At 38.1% G+C, this 12,260-nt stretch overlaps 1 protein-coding gene and 1 long non-coding RNA gene across 2 annotated transcripts in view; one reads left to right on the top strand and one right to left on the bottom strand.

Annotated features, from left to right (window-relative positions):
- The window catches only part of LOC112145657, a 72,848-nt gene extending 68,719 nt beyond the window's left edge, over positions 1 to 4,129 (top strand). Inside the window, exon 3 of the long non-coding RNA XR_002919114.2 lies at positions 3,935 to 4,129. This is a non-coding gene — a long non-coding RNA (uncharacterized LOC112145657). The remainder of the gene's footprint in view (positions 1 to 3,934) is intronic.
- ca16b (carbonic anhydrase XVI b) overlaps positions 1 to 12,260 on the bottom strand; it is a gene marked incomplete at its 3' end in the record, with an annotated part of 200,395 nt that overhangs the window by 107,249 nt on the left and 80,886 nt on the right.

Genomic DNA, 12,260 nt, shown 5'->3' with positions numbered 1-12,260 from the left:
TTGCCTGGGGAGGGGGAGGGGTAAAGCTTTTTGCCTGTGGAGGGGGAGGGTATCGGGTTGCGACGGACCTGTGTGAACATACGCAAAAAAGTGAGTTTGAAAACCCACGTTCAGCGTATTCTTGAATGGGCCACACGTGCCACGGAATTCCCTCTCTAATCCCTAACTACTAAAAAACTATATAGTGCGGGACTATCTAGTGCTCTGGATTTTAAAGGCAATTCGGACAATATGCTCATTACTTTTCTTTTTTTTTAAAAATGCCAGATATGATGTCACCGATTTCACCAAGTTAAAATTAAATAAATACAAACATTTCATAACATCTAATTATGAATCTCCACTGAGTTCTGATAATGAAATGTGGACGGTTTAATAATAAATAACATCAAACACGTTTTTTCGCAAAAATTGTTCAACTGCAATGCATTGTGGTCTATATTGGCCCATGTAGTGAGCATCAATGTACGCTGGTTTTTCGCAAAGACTTCTGGGTAATCTCTAGTGCACTCGATTGTGGAATTGTAGATTCAGACAGCACTAGAAAATGGTGAACGTGCTATATAGTGAGTAGGGAAGGAATTTAGACAGCTGAAAACTGCTTATTCTCATGCTTTTCAACATGAAACTCAAAAACATTTTTACTACATTAAAACATACAATTTGTTGAAAAGAAAAACAGGCCAACCTAGAAAACATTTTGTCTTTATTAGGAATTTCTTTTAAATGTATTAAATGATGAAACCATTTCTGCTACAGCTGTCACACTTTTGTTGCTTGAAAGAACACAATGATACTGTAATCTCACTTTAGATGAAATGCTCGTACTAGTGGATGTTGATGAATCTGGATCACGTGCAATAACCACCAACCACTGTCCATGTTTAAAGATGAAGGAGTTAACCTGATCTGTGTGCTGCATATCATTCGGTTTCTGGGTTTGTTAGCGCAGCTGTTTTCAATTATTCAAAATGTCTGCACACTCCAGTGCTCATTGACTATGTTTCATCTCCATTTTTTTCTCCTTTTCATTCATTCCTGTGTTTTTCATTTAGTAATTAAACAAAAAAAATCTCACCTGAATGTGGAGTCAGAGACGGATAAAATAAAGTATTTTTTAGGTATTTATCAAAATGGCACAAAAATATGAGTAGCAGCTTCCTGCTCCTGCAAGATTTATGAGAAAAGTTCAAGTCAAGTGTTGCTAATTGTTTAATTTTCTTGCCTTCAGCAGGTGTACAAACCACAGTAAAAGCTTTGTGGTCCAAAATCTGCAGGTGGGATCCCTCACAATGTAGAAAAACTCTCAGAACTGCTGCTGCTTATTTACTTAGAAAAGGTTATGAAAGAATGTCTAAGAAATGAAGTCATTCTCCAGTAGAAAAGATTATAGACAAATGCAGGGCATGCATACAAATCTTAAAAGCTACCTCTGACCTTATAGACCTGAGTAAGGAAGTTAAGTCCATTGCAGCTCTCATAGAAGACTAAAAAAAGACTGTTCTGTTGTGTAAGGTTACCAGAAAAAAGCCTGTGCTGTTTAAAAGGGCATGGAAGCTTGAGTGGTGTTCATCAAACTGCATCTGAGCAAATGAGATGAGACTTCTGGAACAATGTCCTGCAGACAGAACCGACTGGAGTGATTTGGTCTTCTCGGCCAACACGATGTCGGGCAAAAAGTAAAACCTGGAGGAATGTTGTGTGAAATGTTCTTTTTCCTTCTGTTAGGGGGTTTTGTGAGAGTCAGTATTCCCACAGATACCAGTAAGATGGTTCTCTGAACAAACCAACTGTCCTTCATAACTTACGGAGCCTCTGGAGTGCAAATCTCACTAACGAATCATTTAACGTAAAAATCTTTTAAAGATCACAACGACAATTAAAAAGCAAAACAAATAAATACAAAAGGACATTATTTTTTTAGAAATCAGAACAACCAAAACACATACAAAAAAAGAAATGAAGTCAAAATGAAATGTTTTTTTGTTTTTTTTAAATTGAAAAATCAGCTTTCACTGAGCCGCATATTTGGTATTGGACAGTTTTACGCCAGATTCCCTTCCTGACAGAACACCGATCTGCATTTTATTCTGGGATAAAATACCCAGACCTGGCGCCCCCTTGTGGCTACATAGATAAACAGTAGTGCAAAGGGTCTTGCCACGGGACCATAGACATACAATAACCACTGGACAAAGCAAGGTTTTGATGTCACTCATACAATTTTGAAACCAGCCAACCAGTCTTTTTCCGAGTCCATCTAAGTCACATTTTTTTGGGTCACTAGTCACCAATCAGGAGTGAGCTTGTTGGAAGTCCACACCCCTTCTACTTAAAACAGGGCTCAGGAGAATCTGTCAATCAAACGTTGGAGGTGGAGCCAGTGGGCACCACTGAGGCATCTGATTGGTCAGTTTATGACTTGAATAACTAAAGAAAACATATCTTAAAAAAAAAGTTTGGATTAAAAAGAAGATGTTAATAAAAAGGTATCAGAGCAAGAATTGTTAATCTGACTAAAAAATGACTCAGAAATAACAATGGATGAATGGAATGTAAGTCTGTATGACTTCTTGGAACCAGCAGCTACTTCCTGTTTGGACATGAGGGAGGAGGGGCCGAGCTGTCCATTGTTTTTACGGTCTATGCTAGGTACCCATACTGGAGTATTGACCGCCCAGGTCAGCTGTACCACTCATCCATCACTAAACTACTTTTTTCTTATGCAAATTCTCATTCTGGGAAATTCAAGTAATTCTGTGGCAGTTTTTTTCAGTCATAATTCAAAGTAATGTGCATTTCGCAATTGACAATTCAATTAGCAAATTCATCGTGCAATTTAAAAATGCATTTTGCAATTGACAATTCAATATTCAATTCCGGCTTGAAATATGAAAAAATTCATTTTACAATTTAGAATTCCATATCAAAATGTACAATTCAATATGACAATTTCAAAAATAAAACACTGAATAAAAACAAAATCAATTGCATTGTAAATTGTCATGGGTTTTTGATGTCATACTTCCAATGACAATGCATTTTGCAATTTACAATTTTCAAAATGAATGGTCAAGTTGCAAATTGAATTGTTGATTGAGAATTCCATATTACTTCAAATTATGGCTGAAAAGAACTTCCATAAATTCTCCCAAATCAAAATAAAATATTAAAAAACACAAGAAAAAACAGGTACAATGGGACATTGATGATTGGATGAGGACATTTTCTTTTTGACATTTGAGGGTTTTTTATGCATCTTCAATATCCACACACTAATAAAAGTTTAATGATTAGGATGGAGTATATCCTGTATCACTCCATGTCAAATGACTTTTAGTTGAACGATGGAAAAATGACATCATCCAATCACAAATATCCCAAAGTATCTTTTCCAGTTTCAGTGAAAAAGACAAACAAAAAATAATTTACAGAAATCCAAACAAAAAGTTAAAAATGAAACAAAAGAAGAATCTAACACAGGTAGGTATTATGGGATATCTCTGATTGGATGATTATGTTTGTCCATCATTTGAAGAGAAAGTGATTCACAATGAAGTGATATAATTCTCCTACTCATGAAAAAGACATGTTTGAAAAAGCTTAAACATAAAAAAAGAGATGTTTTAATTTATTTTACCATTGTATTTTGATCCTGGAAATAACTATTGTTCTCCGAAAAATTACATTTTGATTTCATTTTTTATTCTGGAATTGCGTTTTGGTTTCTGGAATTTTGCTTTAATTTAAAAAATGTAATGCTGCTTTTTTATTATCTGTTCTTAAGATTTGTATCTTTTTTTTTTGCATTGAGTGCTTTGTTGATGTGATTTTCACTTCAGGGCCACCGTACGTAGTAGACCAAGGTCACCACTGCGTCATCACTACGGCCTTCTGAACTCTTTGTTGTGGTTCTGTTTGTTTTCTTTTTGAGCAGCTCAGACATTTGAGGGCTGGAACGGCGGAGGTGGATCAGCTGATTGAGGGGCCGTCACCAGGCAGCTGATGCTAACATGGATAAGAGAGGAGAGAGACACGCCGAGGCGACTGTTGTTCTTTCAGAGCTTTTCTTCTAATGTGTTGTTGGGTTTCTCTCCATTTCCTTGTTTAGTCTTCTTGTTGCGTGCCGTCCAACTGTACTTGTGGGTAAGAATAATTAAAAAAAACATTGACTCTGTATGAGAACTGGACTGAGTAACTCCTCCCCCCTCGTGTTCCAAACAGGAAGTAACTGCTGGTTCCAAAAATCCAAAACTCCATAGACTTCTATAGAGAAATAAACAGCTATTACTCAGTCTTTCTAATTGTAAGAATAACAATTCTTGCCTTTTTTTTTGCTAATCCTATTTTTTTCACAATATTTTTACTTTATTGTAAGTTATTTAAGGTAGAAACTGACCAATGAGATTCCAAGTTCAGTCTGAGCATGTGCTGTTACAGTGACTGTTATCAGTAAATGTAGATGACACCACAGATCATCAACTCAAAGCTCATTGACTGCTCGGCACGGCGGTGGAAGGATGCAGATGTGGGCTTGCTCTGCTGTAAGGCAGCTTTTGTTTTTCGATCTGAGATGCTTGTTGGTTCTGTTTGTGATGTGACTTGATGTGCTGAGTCTCCACAGAGTGATCCCTGTAATCTAAAGTGAGGAATAAAGTGAAACGTGACTTCACACGCGTGATGATGTCTAAAGCCCCGTCGGTGGGACGGACCTACGACTGCTTCTGGAAATGGTTTGGAAATTGGACAGATTCAAAATAAACAGATGGGAAAAGGCATTTTGTGTATTGAGACTTTTGCTTTTTTATTTCATTTGATAGACAAACATTTTCTATCATAAAAAAGGGAGTACTTTCCCCTTATTGAGTATTTTAAAAATATGGTTGTTTACACATTATCTGTAATTTTGTAAATGATTTCTCCAAAAATATTGAATACCTTTTTGTTCTGTTTCTTCAAATCATCATGAAAAATGGCTTTTTAAGAGATTTAGGTGTTAAAAATAGAGGCTCCGCCTGCTGCTTCATGACATCAAAAAAAAACAGTATCCCAATTTTTTCAAATACGGATACCATATATCTGGCTTTAGTAGCCCTGGCCATCACTATACTGGTTCACAACACAAATACACTCGACATCTTTACAACTGTGCCCGACGGGGGTAGGGGGTCTTAAAGGAGCCCGGCGTCTAACACCAGTTTGAGCTGGAATTTATTGAGGACACGCCTGGAAGATATACAGTATTCTGCATCTAAAATGAAAGTTTTTTGCTGATCATCACTAGCTCAGTGGAGAAATCTAGTGTTGGTGTTAGACTGGGGGCGGTGCTGGTAGAACAGACTCTTCCTGGTGGGGGCAGTTCACATCATGCTGACGTCAGCACAATACGACCTGCTCGTTTTCGTGGGTATGATGCAGGTTTTTAAAGAATTACTCTTAAATGCATGAATGGGTCAAAATACCACTTTGGGGTTCTTTATAGCGAGTATAATTCAATTAAAACCTCAAAAAGTAGAATTTTCGCGGTAAGGCCCCTTTAAATCTGGTTTGAACAAGAGAAGCAGAAAGATAACCTTAATTCCCGAACAACAAAATCGTTCAGTGCTAAAATAATGATCATGCCTGAAATAAGTAAAACCCAAACTGCAAAACCAGACCATGAACTGCTCTAGAAGGAAATAAGTCCATCCTCCAAGCAGTACTCTAGAAACTGGGTCGTGCAACAAAACTACACCAAAAAAAGGGATATAGAATCATCAACGTCAAGTTTAAATCTACATGTGACTAAAGTGATGTGGGCAGATATCAAGACTGAGAACACAAAGATCCAATCAAAGGGCTAAAGACTGACCTCCTCACCCACACACAGAAGTAAAACGCTCACAGGACGTCTGCATCCTCTCCTGGCGCTCTGCTGTGTGTCCCTGATGGCTGGGAGTTTCCCCGCCTCTCGTTGGCTGTTGTTTTGTTCAGGTGTGGCTTGCTGTGTCCCTCCTGCTGTTGATCACTCTGCGCACCTGTGGCTCCTCACCTCCCTGCAGTACAACACCTTTCCATCCCTGCACCGCATGCATGCTGACAGCAGGTTGGAAAACAGCAAAAACTGTAGTCATTCTTTGTTCCTCGTTTGCAACGAAGACCTCTACTTTTCACCTGAATGTCCCTTTAAGTTTTTGGAGATATTGAAGAAATTTATAGTTGAATTAGTTACTAGTTGAGTCTCTCTGAAACCATGAGAAAACTTTATTTTTTGCAATGCCCTTTTTCCTAAAAAAAAAAAAGCTCTAGGGCATGGATATTAAAAAGATGCAAGAATTCGAGAGAAGAAATAACACTTAAAAGCAAAAAAGTCAGTGTTTCTGCTCTAACAATTATCCCATAACACAAATAACCTCATCAATGATGGTGTAAAGTTCATATCTCCAACACAATCATGTCGATTTGCAAAAATAAAAATCACAACCCCCCAAAAAATAATGAGAATCCCCTCCTTAATTGTGCTGATAGTTGTTGGGACATCCCAATTATTAAAATAAAATCTTAAAAAAGCTCCATTCCTGTTGTCTCTGTTCAGGTCAGGTTTCTCAGGTCGTGGTATTCTTCATGTATCTGAGGGCTTCCAGGGCCTAATTAAACAGCATTTGAGCAGGAGAGTAACAACAGCCTAAACAGGTCTGAATAATATGGTAACAGAATAATTATGGCACAGGGGAATTGAAGTGCTGAAGTTCAGAGTGTTCCATTTGGAACAGCTCAAGCCTGCCCTTGTTGATAGTCACACTACTTTAGTCAAAGGAGATCATTTATGGAGCCGCCTGGAAGACGGAGATGAGTAAAAACTCAAACATATGGTAGGAGTTTGTCATTCCAGGTGAACAAAACCATGGTCAGTCCATATGTTTTTATGGAAACAAGGAAAGTGGAAGCATGAGAAACTGAATAATACTGTTTTTTTTGTTTTGTTAATAACAATAATAATAATCTTCTTTTTTATTTTGGGAACCTGTGAAGCTTTTAAAAAAGAAAAATCCTCTCATTACTTCGAAATGTCTAAATGGTCACGTCCTGTTCTGTCTTGTTGACCTGCCATAACATATGTCCCCTTGTTGGAAATGAAAAATCCCTTTTGAGGCTTTCTAAAAGCAGAAATAAGCACAGGCGATGTCCCACGTCTTCTTTGGCTCACCCAAAGTGTGAAGAGGAATATTTGTCACTTCAGACTGAAGGAGCCAGTTGGAGATAGAATTTTTGGTGTACATGTTTACAGACCCTCCCAATCCTCTTTTGATCTATTAATTTAGATTTTTTTGTCGTTTTATTAGGTCATAGTTTCTACAAAGTAGCAGAAGTTCATTAGAAATCCCCCTCTGAGATGTGGGCGGGACTTTTGGGCGTAGAGTAAGCCCACCCCTCTTCCCATCCGTGTTTTTGAGAACTTGGAGAAGGGAGCTTTATGCTAGGTTCACGCTGGACGCAACTGCTGGACCTATTAGTGCTGCTTACATAATGTGTGCAGGGTTCTTCTTACGCGTCTGTTGTGCGCTCAGTGAGTATGGAGTGATTTTTGTGCTAACATATAAGGTCACAGTCTTCAGGTCAAAATTTTCTAAGTTGCAAACAAAATGTAAAGTGTTGCAAATAAAATATTTAATATTTACTTTAAAAATCTTATTTTTGCTTACAAAAATATTTTTGCGTTTGCAAGCTTTTGTTTTGTGTTTGCAAACTTTTTATTTGCTTGCAAAAAATATTTTTGTCTGCAAACTTTTTTTTGCTTGCAAAAAATATTTTTGCGTTTGCAAACTTTTTTGGCGTCCACAAAAAATATTTTTGCGTTTTCAACTTTTTTTTGCATTTGCAAACTTTTAATTGGCTTACAAAAAATATTTTTGCATTTGCAAAAAAAATGTTATTGTTTGCAAACTTTTTTTTTGCTTGCAAGAAATATGTTTGTATTTGTACAAAATATTTTTGTCTTTGCAAACTTTTTTTTTGCGTTTGTAAAATTTGTATTTTCTTTAAAAAAAAAAATGCTAACAAAACATTTTAGCTGCGTAGTGCCTCATCTCGCTTTAACCCTATCTTTGGCTTTGCGTTCAAGTTTTCCTCTCAGTGTTACATTTGTGCCACCCCACACAGCCTGCTGATTGGTCAAGATTCTATCCAATCAGGTGTCTCTGCCTCACATTGAGTTGCTAAGGTGACTGAAGTGGACTTTGGACATCTTTCAACTCAGTTTCTCAAAGCAAATATTAGATATTTTATTTGCCACACTTAACATTTTGTTTGCAACTTAAATCTTGACATCAAAACTGAGACTTTTGCTTGCAATATGGTGGCACAAAAATCACTCCATAAATGAGAGCACCCTAGCTTTTAGAATTCAAGAAATTAGACAATCAGCGTATCCTTGTATCCTAAGGGCAGCATTTACGCGCACACTGCACTAATGACTAGTTTGCATTATTAGGGCACCATACGTCAGCATCACCTGTACGTCATAAGTGCGTGTGACTTACATCATCTCAACAAATGCTTCACAGTACCCTCAATACACACACAACAATGATGCGTTCCGTTTTCTTGATGTCCCTTAAGGTGGCCACACGAGCCTCGAGGGAACTGCCAGACACACCTGCAGTCCTCTCTACAACCCTCTACGGGCCCCGACAACGCAAAAGACATAATGTACCGCATATTGGAGAAAATCTGGTATGAAAAGCTGCTTCTGTCTGCATCAGAATCAGCTGATTTATGCAGTGAATGTATGTAGCGGTCGAGGGGTTAAGGTAAGTCAAAGAGTGTTTGGTATTGAGGTGTCACCGGTAACATCTGGTGTTAAAGGGAGTTAAAGGGGCCACACCATGATTTTCTTGAGCCTTTCAAAGTAAACTATATCCATATATATGATCATATGTTACAGTTGGAATTTAATAGTTTTTTGAGTGTTGTGATTGTATGTTTATTTTCATCTCTACAGTCTATTTAAGTACAAAAACATGACTGCATTTGTCAACCGCTGTGTTTTATTGTGAAAAATTGGTTATATTTTGAAAATATACCAGATTTTTCAATTCAGAGGTCGCTCCAACTCAATGACATCATCAACAGTCGCCGGTCAGCTATGTTAGCGTGGAGCTGCTAAGGCTCATAAATACATACAAATACACTGGTTTTATAATTTAAAAAAAGTCATCCTTAAACAAAAAGTCATTACATACATTTACATGTAAACTCCTGTGCTTCAGAGCCTTTCCACGCTTTTTTTTCGAGCATATTTTTTACAGATGCGCGGCTGAAAAATTGCATACAAGCTCCTGAAGTTGCATAAAAATTGGGTCCCTGTTTTTATACGTCTTTATGATTGGATGGCCACAAATCAAACTGTCCAAACAAATAGCAGGCGGCTTCCTGCCACCCCGCCCACTTTAAAGCAAGGGTCTCAAACTCAGTTTACCTTGGGGCCACTGAAGGCAGATTCTGGCTGAGGCTGGGCTGTATGGGGCTCAATTTGTGCCACATATGTTTTTTTTTAAACCCACATTTTTTGGGCAGATTTATTTTGTGGAATGATGAAACTTGATTTATGTGCAAACATGCAGTTGCGGTTGTGAATCTTTCTAGCCTTATTTTGAGCCCATATCTACATCTCTCCGCTGTGAGGGTTAGCCGTTAAAAGAACCATTTCAGACAATCCTACCCCTTCAAATGTCCCTACAATTGGAGGGGAAGGGGAGAATTCCGATTCAGACTTTGTTAACATTGTTGCATATCAGTGCAAACCTGCTTTTCTGGGCTTCTGAATCTGCACGAACTTTGTTAAGTGGTTAAAAATAATGCTACATTTCTGGTATAAAAGAGATAAAAACAAGAAAAACACAATTTTCATTGGAGTGAGTCTTCAAATATCTATTTTACTTCTGTCCCTGAAATTCACAGCATACATTTATGTGCATTTGTTTTCTGGTTATTGTTGAGCTGTTCCATTCATATCAATAATATAAAGATGATACTATGAACATGTCTTCATTGAGGTCCATGGCTCACATATATACCACTCATTGATCAGTTATTTCTCTTTACATCTATCAAACCTATTGTGGAGACAATCTGACCTTACTGCTGTGTCGCCATGGCAATTAATTCAACTTTTTAAAGAAGAAAATAAAGAAACGGAGTATGTCCTTCGTAAACAAAAACGGTTCAAACCGTTATCTTGGATTCATCAAAAACACTCATGACGAACTTCATGTCGGCCTGTATTGTATTTGGAGTTCTAGTACGCTGCATGTTGTTGAAATCTCCAAAACCTTCGTCTGCTTTGCTTCCCTAGCAGCAGATGTTCTCTAGAGGAACAAGCAGCAGTAATAACGTTTCAACAAAACATTGCTTTAGCGAACGGTTTGCATGCACAACGTTCACGTTTGATGGACTATGGCGACTCATGAGCCTCTGGACTAACATTTGGCTTTACGACGCCAGATGGCCTCTTGTTTTTGAGCCTTAGAGGGCTTTGATGAATAGCTCCACGTCGTTCCTCATTGTGATTGATGGGAAATGAAGATGAGCCGTGGTGCGATTCCATCAGCGCAAAAACTTTTGAGGGGGTTTCCGCCCAACACCTCTGCTTCACAGAGAGGTAAAGCTGATAGATGTGTGGATGGAATAGACTTAATGAGAGAATATTCTCAGGCTCATTTAGGCTACAACTGATTTGTGGGTGTAAATGGTTTTTGTACATGACAATTACTTCAAAATGTCCTCATGTGGTCCCATTAGTTCTCGGCGTCGAACGCTAATAGTGTAATCCCCTTTTGTTTTGTGCCCATGGGAACATGACAGGATAAAACTGGAGAAAGTTTGTTTTCTAAAAACATCCAAAAGACAAGTTAATCTCCATAAAGGTCACGATTACTTAGAATCACAATAGCATAAAGGAGAAGTGTATTTTTCTCGGTAAACTTAATTTAGCTCATTACTTTTAGTGGAAGCAGCAGGCAGCAATTTATAATATTGCGCGAGCTGCCAAGAGCAGTCTAAGTCTGTCTAACAGTAACAGGTGTGTGAGTTTGATGTGTTGAGCTGAAAACAGCTTGTGTTCGCTTCCTGCTGCAGCAGATGGAGAGCGGCTTTCTCGGAGTGAGCCGGGTCATATGCAAGCATGATTATTCAGATGATGGTGAAGAAAGCGAGGAAATGGAATACGCTGTTTTTAAGCTCACTTCATGCAAAGGAAAGGCCTGTGTTTGTAGGCTGGTTGGAACGTTTAAACGTGGCGACGGACAGAAAAAAAAAGCTTTAAATGCAGCTGATTTTGATCATTACTTTAAATGGCCCATACCATGCTTTTCTTAAGTCTTTAAGAGTAAACTTTATCCATAAACATGATCATTTATTACCTTTGGAACTCTAAAAAACAAATGATTTATGAAATATTAGTTGTTTTTTTGCGAACTTTTTCATGTGAGGAAGTAAAACGACTCGATCTCTGAGGCTCCGCCTTTCAATCTATTTCATCACATCATCCTAGAGCCAGCCTTGTTAGCGTGTCACCCACAAAAAAAAAATATCTGTCTTTAATGTACAAGCAGTGAAATTCTTTCAAAAAATGCAGATAAACATTTCCGGATTTATTGAAATTATGAGAACATTGTTCTGATTAGCACTGGCTGCGAATGTTTCTTTTCTCTTTACAGCATCATTAATCTTTATTTTAAAAATCCTTTCCACGCGCACCCATCTGGCTTTGCTTACTCAACTACGTTCTTCTAATTCTTCGCTCCCTTTCCTTACCAGGAAATAGTCTGATCGCTTACTCCACTAGGACATAGTCTGCTCCCTTTGACCACCCGGAAAGAGTCTGCTTCCTTTCTCCACCAGGAAATAGACTGCCCCCTTTCTCCACCAGAAATCAGTCTGATTGCTTTCTTTACAAGGAAATAGTCTGATCGCTTTCTTCTCTAGGAAATAGTCTGCTCCTTTGTATCACCAGGAAATAGTCTGATCGCTTACTCCACTAAGAAACAGTCTTCTCCCTTTTACACCACGAAAGAGTCTGCTCCCTTTCTCCACCAGGGAATAGTCTGATCACTGTCTTCACTAGGAAATAGTCTACTTCCTTTCTCCACCAGAAATTGGTCTGGTCCTTTTCTCCACCAGGTCTGATAGCTTACTCCACTAGGAAGTAGTCTGCTCACTTTACCACCTTTTACAAAAGAGTATGATTGCTTTCTTTACTAGGAAATAGTCTGCTCCCCTTC

The sequence above is a fragment of the Oryzias melastigma genome, linkage group LG5, assembly GCF_002922805.2.
Source record: "Oryzias melastigma strain HK-1 linkage group LG5, ASM292280v2, whole genome shotgun sequence".
NCBI classification, from domain to species: Eukaryota; Metazoa; Chordata; class Actinopteri; order Beloniformes; family Adrianichthyidae; genus Oryzias; species Oryzias melastigma.
The sequence above is the reverse complement of the archived record's forward strand: the minus strand, read 5'-3'. Positions and strand labels throughout refer to the sequence as shown.